Genomic DNA, 21,949 nt, shown 5'->3' with positions numbered 1-21,949 from the left:
AGAGATAAAAGTATATAATCGGCTGCCATGGTACATTTACTTTTCTTGCCAACTTTCCTTGCCAAGAGTACACGCGTCCCACCGGGGTGGTGCAGTGGTTACGGCGCTCAACTACTGTGCCCAAGGATGCGGGATCGAATCCCGGCCTCGGCGGCCGCTTTTCATTGGAGGCGAAAAGCAAGACGCCCGTGTGCTGTGCGATTTCAGTGCACGTTCAAGAACCCCAGGTGGTCGAAATTTCCGGAGTCCTCCACTACGCCGTCTGCCATAGCCTGAGTCGCTTTGGGACGTTAAACCCCACAAACCAAGCCAAACCAAACCAAGAGTACACGCAGCACAGGCGCTGGCTTCCGACTGATCTATTTTCGAAAATAACTCACTGCCCTATGTGCCTTTTGAGTCACAGTCCATCGTCACGCAATAGTGAGGTGCACAAACATCTACCTTTGCAAATCCCATGAGGAGTCCGGACGTTACTGAAACTGCTGTTATGTCGCCACGTTATGCTACAACGATATCGATGCCGAATGTATTGGAATTCATGACGCCTTACCAGTTAGGAATATGTCCTTTGTAACAGAAAATTCAGGAAAGATCCCCAGATGGTCGAAATTAATCGGAGCCCTCCACTACGGCTCCCCTTTCTCTCTTTCCGCTTTCACTCCCACCTTTCGACCTTCCCACAAACAGGTGTGGCAGATACTGCGCATTTACTTTCCTGTGAACCAATTAATAATAATAATAATAATAATAATAATAATAATAATAATAATAATAATATTAATAATAATAATAATAATAATAATAATAATAATAATAATAATAATAATAATAATAATAATAATAATAATAATAATAATAATAATAATAATAATAATAATAATAATAATAATAATACCATTCAGGCGTTACGCGATCGCTATTTAACCAGTAGGAATGCCGCGGTTGCTTAGCGAATCAGACCGCGTCATCTGTCGGCACGTGACGCAGATGCGTGGTGACGGCGAGCCTTCGCGCCCGCTACATATCTGCTCACAACAACGACATAGGAAGGCTGCACAGCGCCCAGCACGGAGGGGAGGAGGTGAAGGGTGGCTGTTCCTGGTCCTACGGGGCTGGGACGGTAGGTCAACGCTGCTTGCGGCGGGGGCTAGCCAGCCACCGAATTTTTATCTGCTGTAGGCCGTCCTTGCACCCGCCACCGCTTAGGTGGCGGACGACGGCTGTTGTTGCGGCGCGCGTCTTTCTCTCCCTCTTCCTTTTCTTTCTTCTCTATTCTCTCTTCTGTCCGTCACCAAACCCACCCGCTTCCCCTCTAGGCCTCAGGTCATCCTTATGAATAAAGATATGAATGAATGAATGAATGAATGAATGAATGAATGAATGAATGAATGAATGAATGAATGAATGAATGAATGAAGTAGACCATTGAGGTGATGGGCGCAGGAGAGCGATATATGCCATTGCCGTTATGCTGTGCTGGGGCAAAGGACGATAAGTGCATTGGAACGCGGTAAGCCAGCTTCAACTTCGCTGTGGTGGTGTTTCCCCCCTAGTATTTCACGAGGAAACGCGACAAGACAAAGATGAATTAGATACACGATCAATGTAGCTGCACCTACATTTTCACGGGGAAACTTGGGTGCCGAAAGATAAAGCTGGCGCTGCGATCGTTAATCCTGCAGCAGCGGCAGCTTGGAAGATTGTGAACATGCTTGTTAACCTAATCGGCTACTGCTTTCAGGCCAAACGCAGGAATTGGGTGGGGGCGAATGATTATATTTCAAGGCTCGTCTGAAACCCCAAGAAATTCAGCCGATACGTATGGCTGCTTAATTAAAATTCTTGCCACTTTGAAATATTTAAGGCACGAATATATTGGCAAAACCATCCTTGCATTCGAATTCACGGCGTTGGGCTAAGAAAAAATTTCATGTCGTTGAGGTGCGAGAAATGAATGCGCTGTTCAGGTTGAAGCCCACACAATCCAAATCGAACTTGACACCTACTTGGATTCCCCTGGAAGGGAAGTGAGAGTTCTATACAGACAAGCTAAAATGTAATTTGAGCGTTGGATGGAAAAAAAAAAAATGGATATGCGTGAGACAGGGCAAAGGGAGGTGAAAATCTACCCGACTACGTGACTACTGGCTTCTTTTCCTTCCAGAACCATCATGGACATGAACTGTGCGGCGTTACGTAATGTGAAGTTAACGTATATCACCGAAGACGAAAACAGTTCAGACAGGGGAACGAGCTGCTCCGCAGTTAAGCAGACTGCAATACACTTGGACGGGTGTGATGTTTTCGTCTGCCTTTGCAGACGAGGACGACCTTGGTTCTCCTGTTTTCGCAGACGGATGAAACTGCCGCTGTGAAGCAACAGTCTGAGAAACAAAAGGCCGCACTAAGTATAGTGCTTTCGACCGGCCCTGTTGATAACGACACAACCTCCACATGCCTTCAGCCCGTTGTTGGCGACGGAGCAAAAACAGCTCGATGAATCGAAGCTGATGAACGACCGCGGAACGGCCGAAAGAAAAAAAAAAGAGAGCAGAAGGAATGTAAACCAGCAGTAGCAGTGTAAACGGGACCACATTTTGGCATGCAGACTGCGGCCGTTACTATCCAGCAATGTTGAACAGGAATAGCAGCAGTTTTATTCACCGTGCAACGGTACAACTATCTTTGTTTCTTGCGTGCAGAATCGGGTAGCCTAGATAGATGAAACACTTTGAGTCGATATAATTGCGCTGATAGCTAATGAAAAAAAAAAAAAAAAACGATAACGCCACAAACCCGCAAATGCAGAAAACTGCGTACATATATAAAATGTGCAAATGAGAAAGTCCCTGGCCGGTGAGTGCATGCAAAAAAAAAAAAATGTACTGAGTTATGCGACTCTGAAGAACACTTCAGAACACAATAGCTAGAAATTTTACAACTAAAACATTGTGAGAATCGAAAAAAGTGCAGCCGCATAACAAATAAGGAACCAGTACAATCCTATATTAAACTTATACAATGATTTATATCGAAATTATAGGCACTTTGCTGACTAACCGCGACGCTACGTGCAGAGTGCAAACAAACTGCTGAGCGCTGGTCAGGACAGGGAATAATTGAGGGTCAAAAACTCTAGTCACGACAAATAACTGGCTGCACCGTTCATAGGCGAAACCACCGCCTATAAATCTCCACTATAATGTTAAGGGGGAACAGCCGGATATCGAAGGAGACATTCGCAAGTACCAACTAACGAAACTTAACAGGCGCAAATCACAGTAGCCGCCTGGCAGAGAAACGAACAAAAAAGCAGGCTACAGATTTAAAAAAAAAAGAAAAAAAAAGTAGAGAGAAAGTAGACGAGAGAAGGAAAGAGCAAAATTATTTGAAAATACCCCTGAAGGTGCCGAGGCTATAAGCACACGCACGGAGCCAGGAAAACCGCCGTTTCGTAAGAGGGACAGAGGCCGCACGTGTCTGCGCGTTCGTTGCGTCCGATATATGGCGGGAAAAACCGTAGCGCGCGCCGCGGAGCGACGACGTCAAATAGCCGAACTAAGAAAACAAAACTATCCCAAAGCCACACGCACCACCGCACTCTGATGCCTCCGTCTGTTGCCGAAGCCGCCGCCATTATAATACTGTGTTCGGCGCCGATGATTGCAGGCATGGATATACGGCCGGCATGTATGCAGACAAATGATAGTACCGTGCGGTGGTACGAAAGGAGAAATAAAATGAGGAACTGATACAGCAAGAATAAAAAGAAGAAAAAAAAAGCGATGCACACACCAACAACAAAAAAAAAAAAAAAAAAAAAAAACAAGAGTGAGGCAAAGGAAGAATGAGCAGAAAGTAAAATGGAGGGTGGGGGGGGGGGGACGCGCTTTCTACGAGAACTCCAGTCACTCACAACATAAGTGCGACGCGACGCACGATCCATTATTTCGTCGTGGACGACGCGCGCGCGATAGAGCTTCACCTTTTTTCCCTGACAAACAAGGGGGCTTTATGTACACCGCGATGTCTATATACCCGGGCACGGCGACGGAGAAGAGAGGGGCTTATTACGTTGCGTGGTCGAGAGACGGACGCAAAAACCTTGGGGACAACAAGCGAAGAGCCATTTACAGGTGGATCGTATGGCGTACCGCCTTCGGTCCCTGTATTTTTTTGAGAGGCGTATTACACTGGGCTGAAGCCTCCTCCCTCTCCTTGAACTCAGGAAAAAACGCCGGGGGAAAAGCACGCGGGGACTCCTTGGGCTAAGTGCATCTTGCCGCAACGGTGGGAGGTCCGAGCTTGAGACGAAGAAGAGACCCTAGCTGTATATAAATATGTCGTGCGGTGTCCGGGAACGGAATTACCGGAGGCCCAGTCCGCGGTTGCTTCGAGGACAGTTGTTAGTGCATGGACGGCTAGATACATGGATAACTGTCTCCTGCTTCCTCCTGGAGTATAGACGCTGGTAATATATATGCTAAGCGGTGCGGCCAACCGCTGACGGCCGTAGACAGTCCGAGGAATAGGTTTTATTCCACGGCCGCGAAACAAAGGCAATCGGGTCGGACGACACGCGTCAGCACCCGAGTAACTGTACGCTTCTGACGTAAGACGTGGTACTAAAGGATCGAGGAAATGAATGATGAAAGTTAATGGGGTGGATAGTTATCGTTCTGCGATGACAACGCATTAGCGTTCAATCTTTTCCGTGCCTTTAAGTGGTTCTCTTACAATACTTCCCATTTCCTCCTGATATTTTCTTGCATACGTTGTTACGCATTACTTTATTTATTTTCAGTTTGTTTATTTTCCAGTTTTGCTGGAAGGTTTCCTGGATAAAAGCTGCTAGAGCAGCTCGACTAAGTCCAGGAAACCGTTGCAAGGCATGGCGTACACAGCAAGCGTGATAACAAAATGGAACCATGAATATATACAAACATAATAAAAACTCGCAATATATAACAGAAAGGAAACATAAGAAAGACTCACACATAAAAAAAAAATATAATTTTTCATACAAATGTAACAGATCTGTAAGGTAAATAAGAGAAAATAGAAGATTACTATACTAATGCAAACCAAGTAAATAAAAGAACCGTACAGCCATCTGCACAAAGATAACACAATACATACAGAAATAATGCATAAATAAACAAAAGAAAGCAACAGATATTCATTTCATATTTTAACAAAATAGCTCATTAGATCTTTTCTGGTATAGCCAGCAGTGTTTTTAAAAATATTCAAAGTGCGAGGGAGGTTATGAATTAAAGACTTAAAGAATTTTGCACATCAAATGTTCGTAGCACAACTTCGACGAAATTTTGACTTTGCTCTTTGCTGGGTCAGTTCTCTTAATTATAAATTTCGCAAAGTCCTTTCTTTAATCGCATTTTATCTTTATTCGAGTCTTTTATGTGTGTGTGTGGGTGTGTATGTTTCGAGAGAGAGAGAGAGAGAGAGAGGGGGGGGGGGGTTTCTTCTCATTGCAGGAGGAAGGTAATCCTTGGGCAAAATACGCCCGAACGCCCGACACCAGAAATTTGACGATTGGCTTCCAACGATAACGTATTAAATCAACTCCGGCAAGCGTAAAAGCGCCGAAAAAACAACAACAATAACGAAAACTCACAGCGGTGCGACTTCATGCGATGGGGACTGTTATGGCAAGTTATTTTGAAACGTATTCGATCGTAGTGCCGCGAAATACTAACGCTTTCTTTCAATTACTCTTTTTTTTTTTCTTCGAGCAGCTCGCATTCCGTCCTGATCAAGCGGAGAACCACGATGGGACTGATAGTCAGTCTGCGTAAAAATATATATATATAAAATCCAAGGTTGAATCCGGAGTCCTTTTAATTGAATCTTCGAATAAGCATACACCTCTCAATGCCACTGCAATCAGTGTTTGGCAAAAACCCCATCACGTCGACCCTAAAGCTTTTCCTCATTGAATCATCCTTATCTCCCTGATAATCATCTCCGACCACTATTTGCATACTTTCTGTCGCTGCTGCAAACGTGCCGACTGCTCCCAAGGTAGAGAGAAGGCGGGAAAGCAGCTAAGGCTTCGCCGCGAGTGCAGTACTTCGTTAGCGGGCGAGCTATTTGGGTTAATATGCGTGCGGCGACATTTGACTGCCACTATATACCTTCCGAATACGAAAGATTCAACGCACATACGCACAGAAAAAAGAAAACAGGGCCAAGCGATGCGCACGGTAGCTCTCCCAACTGACACACAAAGAGGGAGACGACGAAGAAGCCGCCGCTAATGACTCCGCTATGCGGGCCTAATGACGAAAACGGTGGGGTGGCTCTTCGGAAAAAGCGTCCCAGTAAAAGGCGCAGCTTCGACTGGGGGAGAGGGAAAGGGGCAGAGGTGGAGGTAAAGGGGTTAGAAGGGTGAGATAACAAAGCCAGGTAGCTCCATGCAGGCGGGACGGAGCATTCCATTACGTAATTAAGTGGATATTTTGCTACGAGTTGCGCAAAGCGCCTGTACCCCGTGTGTGTCTCCCTGCGTACCCGAAGCAGGTTCCGCCACAGTGCAGCAGTTGCCTGCAGCGCTGACGAGAATGCAATGCAGCAGGCAAGTTTTGTTAACCAAACAATTAGCAATAAAAACAAACGCCGTTTATCCTTACAGGGGCAGACGATTCTCCTATTAAAAGACGCGAGATTGGAGGGAGCGGGTGATGTTGGTGACATTGCAACAAAATCGTTGTCTTCATCTTGACAAGACCAGCACACCCCAGCAGCGAACATATAACTAGTATGGGATGCGAGCGTCGAGGGTCACTTAACGAAGCTGCATGCGAGCGTGGATCTGAGTCCAAGTCACGAGATGCCCTCTCGTCACATCACTCACGCGCTCGCAGTTTCGATCGGTGGCGCTTCATCACCCATGCCGCAGTCGTTTAACGGTTGCTGCTGAGAGAGATTATGATGCACTACCTTTGCTAAGTTGTCGGTGGTCACGCTTATCCGGCCACACTAGAGTTACAGGACGTCACCCCTTTCTAAGACAGTAAAGAACACCACCACATATGCCCCTGCCCCTCCTCTCCCTCAGTCCACGTTCCCTCAATTAGGCGGCTCACGTCCTCGTTAGCCTTCCACCAATATAAGCATCACAGTGAGGAACGCATACCGATCGTCGCCTTCTCTGCCAAAAGCAAAGATTATCGCCTTCACGAAGCTGGCAATATTATACCGACCATGCGCGTGCTCGCACGCTGAATCACGCGTTCCCGGAGAAGTCGATCCGAAGCCTTCTCACGTACGACACAGCCACCGTTCCAGCTTCACAGCGCCGCCTTATTTGTTTTTTTCTTTTTTCCTCATTCCTTCGGGTTTCGAGCGCGTGCTCATACCGTGCACAACGCTGCATGCATTCCGTCGTCGCGAGGAATGCCTCGCTAAGTCGTCGTCCTCGCCGTGCAAGAAGCAGCGGCAGATGCCGAGGCGGCGGCATCGCGCACACACGCACCGGACGCGAGCGCGGCGACGCCTTACTGGCCTCATTCCGCATGCATGCCCCGACGACGAAGACGCCGACGAGCAGCGCCAGCAGCAGTGGCTGCAACAGCAGTGCCGCTGACGTCCCCCCAAGCAAGGTCTGCACAGCACCCCCTCCTCGCCTCATCCACGTGCTCCATCCTACTCTGCATTCTCGGCTCGCTTTCTTGCGTATAGTCTTTTTCATTTTTATTCCTCATTCTTCGTTCGTTCTTTTCTCGATCGCTTTCACCTTCTTTCTTTCCACTTTCTCCCCTTCTATCTCTCTTCTTCCCCAGCACGGAGAGAGAGGGCGCGGAATGAAACGCTCTCGTAGTATATATACGGTAGCGATCTCGTCGACGCAGCAGCAGCGTACTACTACTACTACGTTGCCTTTTTCCCATTCGCCCCTCTTTCTTTCCAGGCGTTTCCGGTATGCGCGATTTCGCGCACCAACGACCATGCACGAGTCATCGGCGCCTTTAGCGGACGCGCACCAGTGTAAGATACGTTGCTCACACTCGCAAAGAAGGTATTCGCGCTGGATACTATAACTTACTCTCACAATACTGCCCCGCCGTGGCATCTACACACAAGAAGTGTTCGGGCAGCAAGATCCTCAACCTGAGTGGCTGCCAGTCCTCGACAAACTAAAATCATTTAATCCATTCTATCATCGTGCAGTAGCATGAAAGTTATTGTTGCTTTTATTGTCATGTAAATGTATTTTGTGTTTGTGCTGCCAAGACGGTAATAAAGGAAAAAAAAAGAAAGTGGTGGTGCAGTGGTTAAGGTACTTGACCACTGTGCCCAAGGATGCGTGATCGAATCCCGGCCGCCCGTGTGCGCCCGTGTACTGTGCGATGCCAGTGCACGTTAAAGAACCCCAGTTGTTCTAAATTTCTAGAGCCCTCCATTACGGCGTCTCTCACAGCCTGAGTCGCTTTGAGGCGTTAAAGCCCTCAAACCATAAACTAAACCTTACTGTCACAATAAGCGTGCCTCCTTACAGATACAAAAAGTTTAGGAAAATTCTGGGAGCAATTTTCTTGAAGTATTTTTTTTTTTCCCACATATTGTAAACTGCGCAACAGCACTCGATGCATACATCGCTAGACGGCAGTCATAATGATTCGTTGTGAATGTAGGAAATGTTTCTGAAGAAAACATTTTCTTAGCAGCTGAAGATATTTAACCATTTCTATCAATGTGATCACAAAGGTGTCTTCCAAGTTACAATGTCCTTCTGTAACAAAAGATATCGCCTGACATCACTAATTGACAGACTAACCGGCTCAAACCCTTGTAATATATATCCGCCTTTTTCATGCGCGTATTTGATACTGATGCAATGGGCTCAAGTGACATATCGTGCACAGAATACACTGCATTCATGTACAAAATCCTATTATTACTCAAGGCCGCGGAGAACGTGTTGACTGTGGCCTTTTCGAGAAGCCGACTCAGTGAGCGCAAGAACCTTGTCTAGAAAATAGAATAAAATACTTTTCCTGCCACCGTTTCGCACTCACTACATGCCGCGCACGTCGGATGACCAAACCAATGTTGTTGCTTTTTTACTCGTTTTGGCGCGTAGGAATATTTCTGCACACATCGTCTGCAGCGTTACGCGGAATCCGAACTCGCGAAGCGATCAGCCATTGAATTGTCCGATTTAGATTATAAAACCGTTAGCTTGTTTCTTCTAGCGTTCTCTTCGAACTGGTTGGATGTAAAAGCGAGGAAAAAAAAAAAAAAAAAAAAGCTTATTTAAAAAAATATATATATATACAACACATTGTGTGCGAAGCGTTAGCATAAATCATCGCGAAAGTTGCTCAATAACAGATGCAGTTCATTTTTTTACAGTTCTAATTAGCCGCCTAAAGCGATCAGATCAAGCCACATTATTTAGCACCTGAAAGCTACAGTACGGACGTCTGTAGGATCGCATACTTGTTTATGCAGCCGTGGTAACCCACGAATATCCCGGCGAAAGACAGTGTATCAGAAATTCTTCCGACAGCCCCTAGAACTTACACATCCATAACAAATTTCACGAATTGCAGGCGACAGACTGAAACATTGTACCACAAAGCCGGTTTTTCAAGGCCGTCCCTAGACATCCGCATTTAATTTGAAAGGCAACTAGATAGCTCTCATACAGTTCGTGACACACATGACACAATCAGGTAGCAGACAACCACCGAGCGGACACAAAAGACCTCACCTGCCGAGCGCTGATAACAAATTTGCGCCAGTCGGAAGGCCTGGTGAATATATTCGCTCACCATAATGAAAAAAAAAAAAAAAAAGAGAGAGAGAGAGAGAGAGAAAAGAACAAGACGAATAAAAACGTAGAAATGAGCTTCCATTGTTCCGCGTCCGTACATCTGTCTCGTGGACCGTTATTCCTTTTTGTTTCAAGCCCCTTTTTCCTCCTTTGTAGGCCTCGATGTACTACCGCTCTCGCCCCAACTCCTTTATTTATCGCCTTAATTGTCCGAAAAACCTTGGGAGCAGAACGCGACGACAAGGCAGACTTGACTTTTTAGAGGCCGGCTTCCACGGCTCTGGTGCCAATTTTCTCCGCCAAGAGGCACACCTACCTTTCTTTTCAGGTGAAGGAAAAAGAAAGGATGGAGCGGGGTGCAGGATCATTGCTTTAAGCCCCTCTGATAAGGAGGAATTGACAAAGTCGGTAATACACGTGCCTTTAATAATAAAGTGCTCAAAGGCGATGCAAGGAGCTAGATATCAATTATGTTCGGGACGACTGGGTAATCCAAGGCTGTCGTCTGCGATCGGTACAGAAAAGCAGACGCGACGCATACAAGCACGCGACGTGAGACGAGCACACACGGTAGCAGAAGAAATGCTCGGGGTGCGTACTGCCCGTAAAAGGACGCACTGCCGGGGTTAACTGTTATGCAAGTTAACGCACAGTTCTCTATCCAGGTGCCCATCTCACTGATTTTCTGCAATTTTTCTCTTTGTTCACGAGCGGGTGCATATCAGAGCATTGGCTTAGCGCAGGTGTATATGCTTCATGCACCCGCCAACAGTGTCCACTTCAGCGTCTCATAGGATTGCATGTGAACAAAAAGTTTTAAAATCAATTTTATGATTTCACAGTGTACCCATGATGTCGTCTCTTTGTGAAGAAAGGGAGTCCGACATACTGTCACCTGCTGCACTGGCTGAATAGTACGGTCGCTGGAACTAGATAAACTAGCGGCAAATTAGGACAAATTGCAAAAGTATAAAACTTCATTTCAAAGGCGATGCATATAGAGCACTGCGATACGTGCGCGTGGGAGTCACTCCCGGCTGCAGTACTGGACGCCAGCTTGACCCTTACAAACATTCTTTTTCTCGTTTAACCTTGTAATTAAGTAAGCAGAAATTCGTTAAAAGGTGAAATATGCTTTGAAAAACATTGACAAATTATGTAGTGTCATTTCTAAGCTTTTTCCTTTTAAAACGGCACGATAAATGTGTGTTGTGAACCTGGACGTACCTTTAACAGGCGCTCTATCACCTGGTGTTTATCTGAATCGCAAAAGCTTTTCCTGGAGTCCGACATGCTGTCACCTGCTGCACTGGCTGAATAGTACGGTCGCTGAAACTAGGTAAACTAGCGTGGTCTGTATGGAAAGCAGTTCTCAAACGGCAACATGTGAACGAAAACATAACTGTGCACCGTTTCGGACGACGACGCAGACGTGACCATCCGGCCACTACTGGCGTGCGCGAACGAATCTTTAATGTTTCTAAACACAGCGGAGTTTCGACTAGAGATCCTTTCGATGTGTAATATCGACTAATAGCGTTAAACTTCTTGCTTACATCTACGTCCACGACATGAAGGAACCTGTGACTGAAGGTGGAAGTGAAGTATATACAGGCTCCATCTGCCACAGGCAGATGAAAAACGACACACAGCAAAAGAAAGAAAAAGGGTATTATACTAATTTGTTTCACTCTAAATAGGACACATAACAAGAAGGGAGCCTTTTGCAGTTGCACTCTAAATAGGACACATAACAAGAAGGGAGCCTTTTGCAGTTGTTTTAAGACAACAGAAAACACACCAATTCTGAAAATAATTACGCACAAGGAATGTAACAAGAGCTTACTAAAGACGACGATCGCTAGTTGAATTCGGCGTTCACGCCATTCTCGCTGTAATTTTCTTGGTTCCCTGCGAAATCCGATAACAATTGGCGCTCTATTTATGGCCCATAAATGCCCATATTAAGCTCCGCTATGAACTACGCGGCTCTCTGCCGCATGCCCGAAAATCGGCCGCTTACCCTCTCCGGACGCATCGGGCTACTGCCATTGTGCCTAGCTAGGGGCGCGCATGTCGCTCCTACCGGACTAACGAAGCCCACTGCGCAGGCGCAGTGGTGCTGCACATCCTGCAGCAACATGCACACAGTTGCAGAAATAGGCTAACCAGCAATACATGTAAATGCTATGCTCAAACTATGCAATAACTAGCGAAGGATTTTGTTTCGGGGCTGTCACTATGGTACCGGCAAACTAGCGCAATGAAACAGGAGAAAACGGAAACGCGACCGACATAATGGCCGTTTATTTCTCGTCAAGCTACACTGCATATGCGATGCAATGGAGAAATAATAACTTGCAGCAACAGAAGGAAACAAGCGAAACAAAAGTCGCAACAGCCCTTTGTCAATCGTGCGTTCGGCATGAAAGGTCTTCAGACCCGAACGCGTCGACACGGAGACTCGAATTTATGAGGCTCGCTATCGCCTCTTCGTATAACGAAGTGTTTTCATTAAAATAAAAAGGAAGCGCCATCTGTGCGTATGATAAGGCAAAACGAATAAAGCCCGAAAAGTAAACGCACGTGCGCATGCGTGTAACGAATTAGGATCGATTTCTATGCGCGAGACGACGTAATTCAAGGCTGTCGTCTGCGGGTCGCGAGGCGAGCAGACGACCACAGCAGACGGCGAGCAGACAGAACGCCAAAGCACGGCAGCAGACGGTATAGAAATGTGCGCAGCATACCGGGCACCGATGATGCAATGTGAGCTATACGGTCTGTAAAGCACGGGTTGAAATTGTACGAAACAAAAAGGAAAAGTGCTCAGACGACTGTTGAATGATAATTTGGAGCTAACGAAGCAGCCATGAAGCAGGCTGGGAATGGTTTTGCGTGCTATTGCAGATATCACTGCCCTCGCCAGCTTTTGCAAGGACATTCACCGGTGACCTTTTTCGTTTATGGTCAATGAGGGCCCCCTATATCTTGGCCACTGTAATTAATGTCTCAGGTTGTCGGAACCATAGAGCATGATCACCTTGAAAAAAGGTCCGCGCTAACGTATTCGAAGTTCTGACCACAGTTTTTTTTTTTTTTTTCAGTCCGTTTTTCGAGAAAATAGAACAGTGACTTAAATACAACACATATTTAAATACAAATCAATATACCATCACCCAGGAGTTGGTTACCGAGTTAAGTCGTATAGTTCAACGGTCCTGATTTCAAATTTTCCTGGTCTGGTCATCACTTGAGACGACGAAAGCGAAAAGATCGAAATAATGTCGTGCCGAGGACAACACTTCGAGCAATTTAAAACATATCAATCCGGGATTTTGGCATTTACCGAGCATCATCCTGCGATGCGCACAGCTTTGCTATTGGCGGAGACCCATACAGATCCTATGAAAGGCCCGAGTTTTATGTCTCTGACATTATTTGTTGTAGACGATGATATTGTGCTGCGGCGTTTGCATCAGGCGAGTGCAAAGCCTCCTAGCCATGGACCAGGGGGAGAGGTTTACACAACATGAAATGAAAAAAAAAAAAAAAGAAAAGAAAACTGCGAATAAGTAAGGGAACGCGAAATACAGACAGGATAACCAGGGAAAAGGACTGTTCGCAGACCCGGGTGGTCGAAGAGAGGTTTCTTTCTTTTTTTTTTTTTTTTTCGAGGTGACCACGTGGTACGCACCTGCAACAACTACAGGAGAGGGGATCAGTTAGTTGTTGCACACGAAGTTTGACGCTTCCATCGAACAGACGTTCAGGAAAGGTCCTCCGAAGCTACCCGGAAAGTTTTTCAAGCCACCTATCGCGGCATCAGTAACTTTCCCAACATGCCGGGTCATTCCGGCCGAACACTTAGCAACGAGAAAGTACATATACTCGTATAACGTGGGTAAGCACTTTCTGCGTTAAGGGCTGCCGGCACAAACAAGCCCCGTCGAGGGGCGGGCTGAGGGGAAACAAATCCCAGCTGTGACGTTCAGAATCAATTACACCTGTAACGGACGGGCAAAGAAGGTTTCCCTCGCCACTTAACTCGGGAGAAAAAAAAAAAATAGCGACACGCAAACAAGGACCTCGCCTTAAAGGCGCCTTCAACTTTTTTTCTTTTTCACCTTTTCATCTTCGAGCCAGCTGGATTCCATCACGAAGTCGCCGACGCCGACGCAGCTATTTGCTCTTTGTATTCGCTTCTCGGGGCGTCCTTTTGTCTCGCTCCAAGGACGGTTGCCGCAGCGACAAAGGAATTAGTATAACCAACGCGATACGGAATCCGGATGTCTACCGAGAGGCCTTCGCCGGTGGCACCGATGGCGTCAACCCCGAAGCGGAGGCGCAGTTAACAGCACCCGGACGTATCGGATCCAAATTGACGAGGACTAAGTGTTTTTTAGTTGTTGTCTTCTTCTCCATGAAGAAAGTTTTTTCAACACACTCCATACTATGCGAACGTGGTGTACCGGTACACTTCTTGCCGCCTCTGTCGCCACCTGAGCGTGGCCCGTGTATTGTTAAAGAACTATAGATACCAAATTTTGGTGGCATTTTTCTTCTTGTTTTAATGACGAGTAAGTCATTCCTGTATATCGATCCGCAAGCAGTTTCTTTAACGGTTTAGCCAGGTTCTTGAACGTGTACTGACATCGCACAGTACACGGGCGGCTTGCTTGCAGCCTCCATCGAAAAGAGGCCACCGCGGCAGGCATTCGATCCGGCATACGACTACAACAGAACGCCTTTTCTTACACAACAGGCAATAGAGCTAATAATTGCTGATGCAAATTAAATATGTAAGGACGTAAAAACGCAGCGACACCTTGTAGACCTCTTTCAGACGTTAGTACATATTTATGCCTGCGCACAGTTTCGCAGTTCATAGGGCTGGAAAAAATACGTATTCGTGGAGCCTTAAAGGGAACGTGCGAGCGCGTACCAAAGGGGACCAAGGATGCGTGCTACGGTTATTCCAAAAAATGGAGGACTCTTTGTCATGCAGCTTCCCGCACAAGCTTGCGTGCTCCCATTAATAATACCTGCCCCTGTAGACCGATGCAGCAAAAATGAACGTGAACGCGTCATTCTTTCGATAACGGGATTATTCTTCAGGGCTTATCATTCCGGGCTCTTACAGAAACGTGGTACATAAGTCAGGAAAGTTCGAAGACGTAATTTCTTTTCTTCTGTTCGCTTTTTCGAGGCCAGGTTCAATGCAACAAGAAGCAGGGCCAAGGCAGTTTTCGGCGCCTTGTAGTAAGTCGCCCTTTACTGCCACCTAACTAAACCGATAGCGGTAACGGCGGTCCACATGAATATGTATGTTCGGTCATTAGATAGATAACAATTGCCAGTTTAGTAGAATAGCTTAGATGCCGAGGATAAATGAGCTTGTAAGAAGATTTAGGGGCCCGCCGATGCAGACCATGATTAAGGTCGTTAAGTGGAGAGATGTACCTTGAGATGAAGCCGGCCGTTTGTTTGAGATTATGCTCCACAGGCGGAAAACGGCTAGTGCGTGATAACGGCTGTTGCAAATAGGCAATGTCGGGATAAAAAAAATAAAAAGAAGACGGAGACAATGAAGAAAATACATGGAAACGCAGTCGTCATCATGCCATCTAAGTAAAGTCCGCAGCAAAATAAAGACCGCTTTAAATGGCTTCCAATTGTTTTACGCTGACCACGGGCACGTTATCGCAGCCCATTTCCCAAGTTCCTCCGGGCCTCCTATTTACAGCTGCCTCTGATAATGTTATCGATATCTTGGTACCCACTCTGACAAAAACAGAGGTCTAGCAATTCTGCACTTTGCATGACCTGCTCAACTCAATTCGTTTATTTATTCTTATTTAATGTAACCTCGGCCCGCATTGTTTTCTAATTCAGACCTTTTTGCCTCTCTTGATAAAGTTACGCCTATCACCTCACTTTCCAATCACTGCCGCACTATTGATACAGGACCAAGATTCTGGGACGCCTTTCAATTGTAGGGCACAACGTCTGGGATATTATAAGTTACGATATATATATATATATATATATATATATATATATATATATATATATATATATATATATATATATATTATAACCACATATTGACGGGAATGGTCTAAAACTTCCGAGGTGAGGTAAACATTTCTATGCGTGGCGAAATTCTGCTTCTGGAGTTTGGATTTGGACACACTGTCATCATGTACAATATTGTATTATACTGTTTTACCTTTTAATCTAACCTGTCCTTTCTCCCAATCGCTCACCTCTTTGATTTCTCCTACCTGTCGCCTTGCTATCCCTTTATTTCCGCCACCCCAGTTCAGGTGCTTCAGCTCATTTCGAAAGCAGATACCGGGGCAGGCAAATTTTTTTCTTCCTTTATTATTTTTATTTTATTCTATAATAAAACCCCTTACTACTACTACACTGTTATAGGAAACATATTGGGCGCGTTTTTTCTTTAAAATATGAATATCAAATCATTAGAAGCCTGCCGAGAGATCTGCGGATATCTTGAGTGTTACCGTGATGCCCCCGCAATAAATCAGAGGTGCAGGAGAGGCCATCTCCTTAGACCGCACTTTATATTCTGTTATCGTAATGTCAAACAATATGTGAAGAATTACGTTTAAAAAATTATTTCCCAGAAAATGCCCAAAATTTCTGGGTATGAACTGGCTATCGGCTCCTAACAGCAGCATACCTGTGCCTGTAGCTTTTGAGATGATTAAGTGGTATCATTTGCGTCGGCGCCGCCAAATAGCGACGCTGACTGGTCAAAGCACAGTGACGTCATGCGTGCCAGTGATGCCACTGCAACGGAGAATCAAAACGAGAATATGGCCGAGGTTAAGCAGAAAGCATTCGCTTCCCTCCGCTACATGTAAAGCCTTCGCGATACTCAGTCCAACCTCTGCTTCCATTTTTTTTTTTTTTGTCTAAGCCCAGTAGATAGAATGGAAACAAAGAGAATGCAAGGATGTACACATCGTCTGTTTGCCTAAACACGACCTATGGAATCTCACCGTGCCTCGGCAATGTGCTATCTCTAGGAGAGGAGTACTAGTGTGAAGGATGTTATGATATAGGCATGCTTCGAGCTCTCGACCTCGAATATCTTAACAAAGGTCGCTCACCACAAGACAAAGCTGCAGGTCAACACAGAGTGCGTGGTGATTGGGCTCTGATTCGATAGAGGCCGCGTGCCTAGATAAAAGAAATACACATGTTTATCGATTAAATAAGACAAGCTGGTAAAAAGGCTCATCTGATCGAAGATATATCATGAAGGACGCAGACATGTGAGAAAAAAAAAAAACAACAGCAATCTTGTTGCCGACTGACGCAGCTTTTTAAAGTTTTTGAACGCACCCTCGGTCGCCTGCGTGCAAACGTATCGAAGGTCTAATCATTGCCGCCGAAGGCCGTCGTCAGTTTCATGGCCTTCCCCTTTAAAGAGGAATACAGCGGTACAGTGCGCCATGAATGTTCCTTCAGTTGATTATAGTTCGACAAGCTGTTGTGCAACAAGAGAAGCTTAATGGAAGTGAGATTACGAACAAGAGACAAAACAAGGTCATTATCAGCGTATGCAGTTGGGCCAAAGCGCCCAAGGAAAATGGCCGTTTTGGATCTAAAGGATTGCCAACCAAACCTACAGGTATTCCAAACAGGAAAAGGAACGGTTGCTTATGACGCAGCCAACCAATCACGTCTCGCGCATGAAATGGGGGTATCTGGGCAATGACTATCAGAGCCCCAAAGTGATAATGATTTCATTATAGCGGGCGAAGGGTCAATGCGGTCTAAGTGCGCGATGCCTGATTCGTTCGATCGACAAGAGGTGGAGGTCATTTTTTCAAGCATTGCACCATTCGAAAAACGCGGCGCACGCATGCGACCTTCAGGACGTATATGCTCTTCTGTTTCGGAGGTGCTGAATCCTTACAGCTCAGTCCGAAAATCCGCGTTCTCACCAACAATGCTGCGTTGTAAACAAGTTATAGCGAAACGGCCTTGAGTCGCATATTATACGAGCACTTCCACAGGGATCTGCGCACGTGCGGCTATTATCGCGTCGCTGCCTTAGCCGCATACAGCGCCAAGTAGCAGTTGGAGTCGCCAATTATTCCGGGCGATGCACGTACACTGCATGCATGTACACTAATGAAAGCAAGAGTGAAGAGTATGTGAACACTCGGTTGCGCCAACCTTGGCATCCGAGGCGGACCGGAAGACGCATTCTGGCGCCAATCCCTGAAACTGCGCGGGAAGACAGGATGTCCGCAGAAACAATAATTAGAGGAAAACAAAAAAAGCAGCGATGGCTGCTTTGGAAAAAAAAAAAAACAGATATCTGCGGCCGCATCTCGTTTAAAAAATTCGACGGACCTCCCGCACAACCAACGCAAACGGGGTTTTCTGGCAGCGAACAGCGCCAATTTCGGCAGGAAAAACAGATTCTTGAGAACAGACGCTGGAAGAGTCAACAAGGATAGTCTGACTTCTCTTAATAAGTCGAGCCTACGTCGTGTAACCCCCTTAAGACGCCAGCGTGCGTCATACAACAAGGCGCGGTTTTGGTTCACTTGCTTTAATCCGACAATTAAGTTTATCAGAGATATCCTTATACCTGCTACGGAGACAGTGGAGAGGATTAACTGGCCGTGCAATCGAATCCCGGTCGCATCTGAACGAAGGTGAAAATTAAGGGACTCTCGTTTGTTACGTACGCTATATTAGTGCGTGCTAAGGGACCCTGGCGTAGTCTAAGTTAACGCAGAGCCCTCCTCCAGGCACTGCATTATAATCTCCATTGCGTCTTTTGCTCAAAAAAAAGTGAGTTCCGCCGTCAATACGTGCTGTAGAAGAGGGACGTACTGATTTCTGTCTCCACAGCCACATCAAAACGCACTGTGGCTATAGGCGCAGATAACAGACATCCTGCAGAATTGGGGGGAAGCTAATCACTGAATAAATTAGTATTTACTACATCACTGCCTTGGCGACAGCTCTGAGTACTGCATCATCCATTATCCCTGCATTTATATGCAACAGACACTAATCTTCCTTCATCGCAAACTGCTTCGAGTGCAGAATTGGCAGCAAGCAGCCAGTACGCTTACGCATGGCTAATTACGCTAACTGGTCTGAGCGATCTCGAGACACGTCTCATTTACTCCTCCATAACAAACTATTCCACCTTGAAGGACTCCCTTAAATACTAGACCAACACACCGTCCCAACTTCGAATTGTTGATGGTACACTCTTTCGGCCCACCGTTTCATCTGCTCGTCTTCTCGGTCAGCTCAGCTGGTAGAGCGACTATCCCCGACCGCGACTAATTTTTATCCAACTACAAAGGTGCTGAGTAAAGCTGTACAGCTTCCCTTCGTAGCCGAGTGGCTGCGCGTAGGTGAATGTTAATGAGCAATCATAACTTCCTCATTGCGTAAGACAAGCAGCCCTCTTACATCACGATGTGCATACGTCAAGTGCTCCATGCTTACGCATCATTTCTAGGCATTACTTTTCAAGACAGTTTCGTCTTTATTTATCCCGAAGCTGAACTTAGGATTCAGTTTCCATCGCTATATTTAGCTGAAAGTTAGCGCTTGTGGTTCTTCCTTCGTACTCCCTTAGTGCAAGCGCGCTATTGTCCAGGAACAGAGCAGCAGACGAACGGGGAAGCATCCGCAAAGCACCCAAGAAGAGCCTTTCAAGGAGACTAGCCGCCTAGGTCCGGTACAAGCAGACGACAACCCAATGGCCGCAGCGAGTCCCATCTCAATCCTTCACAGCCCAACTGCGGTGGCAGCGTCGCTCCGTAAAAACCCCCGCATTTACATTTAAAGTGAGGCCAGTAAATAAATAGCTCCCGCATGTCTCATTTTCCTTCCTCCCTCGAGGGAAGACGGTAAAAGGAAAGTAAGAATAAAAAAAAAAAAAAACGTTAGAAGATGGACGCGAAGCGCTACCGACGATCACCGCTTCGCTCAAGACCGCAGCGCGCTGCGAATGACGCAACGGTTCACGGGTGCCCGCGCCTGCCCGAACCGACGTCGTCGACAGCAGAAGTGCGAAGGGGAGAAAACAGGTCAACCTTGAACCCCGGCGGAACGAAGAACTAGCATGCCCGGGCATTTCTTCACCACTGTCGACGGTGTTGTACACCCCTTCCCTTCTCCGGTTTAAAGCGTACGCGCTCAACTCGCCCGCAGCACCGGCCTCTCGATCAGAGAACCACCAGGCGCATATTGCAGGTCGCGAGCTAGCACGAGTGTCAAAGGGGAAGCAGGTTAGTACCGTGGGACAAGCAACGAGCACCGCCGGGGCACAGGGTCTCCCGCCCATCTGATCCACCCCAATTTAAATGAATAAATTTAATGAAGTCTTGATCATCCACATCATCAAGCGATGACGAGAAGGGGAGATCGCGCTGACGCCGGTCTTAGAACCGACGCGATGCGGTACGATGGTCCCAAATCGAATGACCTTTAGATGGAAAGCAGTTCTGCGATCCAATCTCATTCCATTCGCAAAAAAGGTGCAACGGCGGTGCCAGAAAAACGAAGTTTTATCACCTTCAGGTGCTTCAGCCAGACTACTGCCGGCCGCAAATATGGAGCGACTAAAAAACGCGCTCAAATAATAAAAAAGAAGGCTTACGCTCTGTTTGCTTTAGATATTAAGCGCCAGAAAATATATATATATATATATATATATATATATATATACTGTGAAAATTTTTCCCGCTAAGCAGGTCTGTCTGGCTCAAAAAAAAAAAAAAAAAAGACTGGCATGAGAGACAGTATTTGCACTTGGCGATGAATCTGCGTTTATCCCTGCGAATTAAAGGGAAAAATAAATTCAGTGCTTACACTCACATTCCGCGCATCAATTGTTCGGAATCGCAGTCTGGACGCGGCAAGAAAGTGCGCGCAAACATCTTCGAAGACTCACAAGTAAAGGTGAGCCTCTCTTCCCCACTCAATTTGACCCGTATGTCTCGGCTCTGTATTTCAATTAACTACATTTCTCTAATATCACGCCTATCGTGGAGGAAATCACAGCAAGAAATCATACGAATCATCCGAGAAGACCGACTCATATGTAGTATATATGAAGAACAAAAATGGCATAATAATAAAAAAAAACGACGAATCTCGCAACCAATGCGCTGCACGAGAGCAGCAAATCGAACGAAAAAACAGAGCGAACCCTCACCTGACATCGCAGAGCGGCGCCTGCAGTCCGGAGTTCGCGCACATCGGCCGTCGGGTCGTAGCAATCGTAGTCGTAGCCGGCACTCCGTTCGAATCCGAATCATGGCGGGGAAAAATTATCACCACTCTTAAAAAAGAAAACAGGCAGGCTAGGAAAAGGGGTTCTCCTTTTGGGAACTACGCGCACACAGGAATGAGAAGTGAAGTCGTTGTCGTCGCTAAAGCCTTCGGCACTCGCAACACCACCTCATCGAGTAGTATAACGCAAATCGTATCGGAGGACACCCACGTCTTCGACCTTTCACAGCGGGGTCGCCTTCTCGCAAATCGAACCCGGTGATCTCAGATCCTTCGCGCGATCACCGGCCAATAACAGCAGCAAAGAAACTAGTCGAAGCCGCTGACACCTTGAGCACTTTCAATGAAAACAGCACGGAGGGCGACGACAGTGTTGGGCGTCACGACTACACCCGACTACGTCAGCCGGTGGTGCACACCAAAGCATGCCGAGACATGAAAAAGGTCGTCTGCTTGCGCGCCGTCCCTCACTGCAGACGACACGCCGCGCCGTGCGTCGCCGGCGTAATGGAGCAGACGACACAAGCTGGGAGCACCGCGACCGGATGCGAGACTGCGGCGCGCCGGCTGCCTCCGGTTGTTGTTTGTCGTGCGGCGAAGCCAACTCAAGCCGAGAACGGGCGCTACGGCGGCAGGAACCGAACCACGACTGCCGACGGCCTGCCGTCGACTGAAGAACCAACTGAACACTAAACTGATCGCGAAAGCGGTACGGCGCGCGCGCCCCAGCCCTCCTCTTTCAGCGCTTTTCTTTTTTCTTTCTTCCTTTCAGTCTTTCTTTCCGGGCCGCTTTTTTATCGCCAAACTAGGTTGCAGCAAGGAGGATGACAAAGG

At 46.7% G+C, this 21,949-nt stretch overlaps 1 protein-coding gene across 2 annotated transcripts in view; it reads right to left on the bottom strand.

Annotated features, from left to right (window-relative positions):
• Nucleotides 1–21,949, bottom strand: part of LOC146190055 (protein rhomboid-like) — a 241,870-nt gene that overhangs the window by 52,774 nt on the left and 167,147 nt on the right. The window contains exon 1 of one of the 2 annotated variants that reach the window (XM_084604786.1): nt 21,039–21,774. The exons of the other annotated variant lie outside the window; for it this stretch is intronic. The gene's annotated coding sequence lies outside the window, so the exon portion shown is untranslated. Of the gene's footprint in view, nt 1–21,038; nt 21,775–21,949 lie in introns of those variants that run through there. 2 annotated transcript variants of the gene reach the window in all.

This window comes from Amblyomma maculatum, chromosome 5, assembly GCF_055883805.1.
Source record: "Amblyomma maculatum isolate TAMU_Amacu chromosome 5, ASM5588380v1, whole genome shotgun sequence".
Classification (NCBI taxonomy): Eukaryota; Metazoa; Arthropoda; class Arachnida; order Ixodida; family Ixodidae; genus Amblyomma; species Amblyomma maculatum.
Note: the sequence above shows the minus strand (reverse complement) of the source record. Positions and strands in the feature narration are given on the sequence as shown.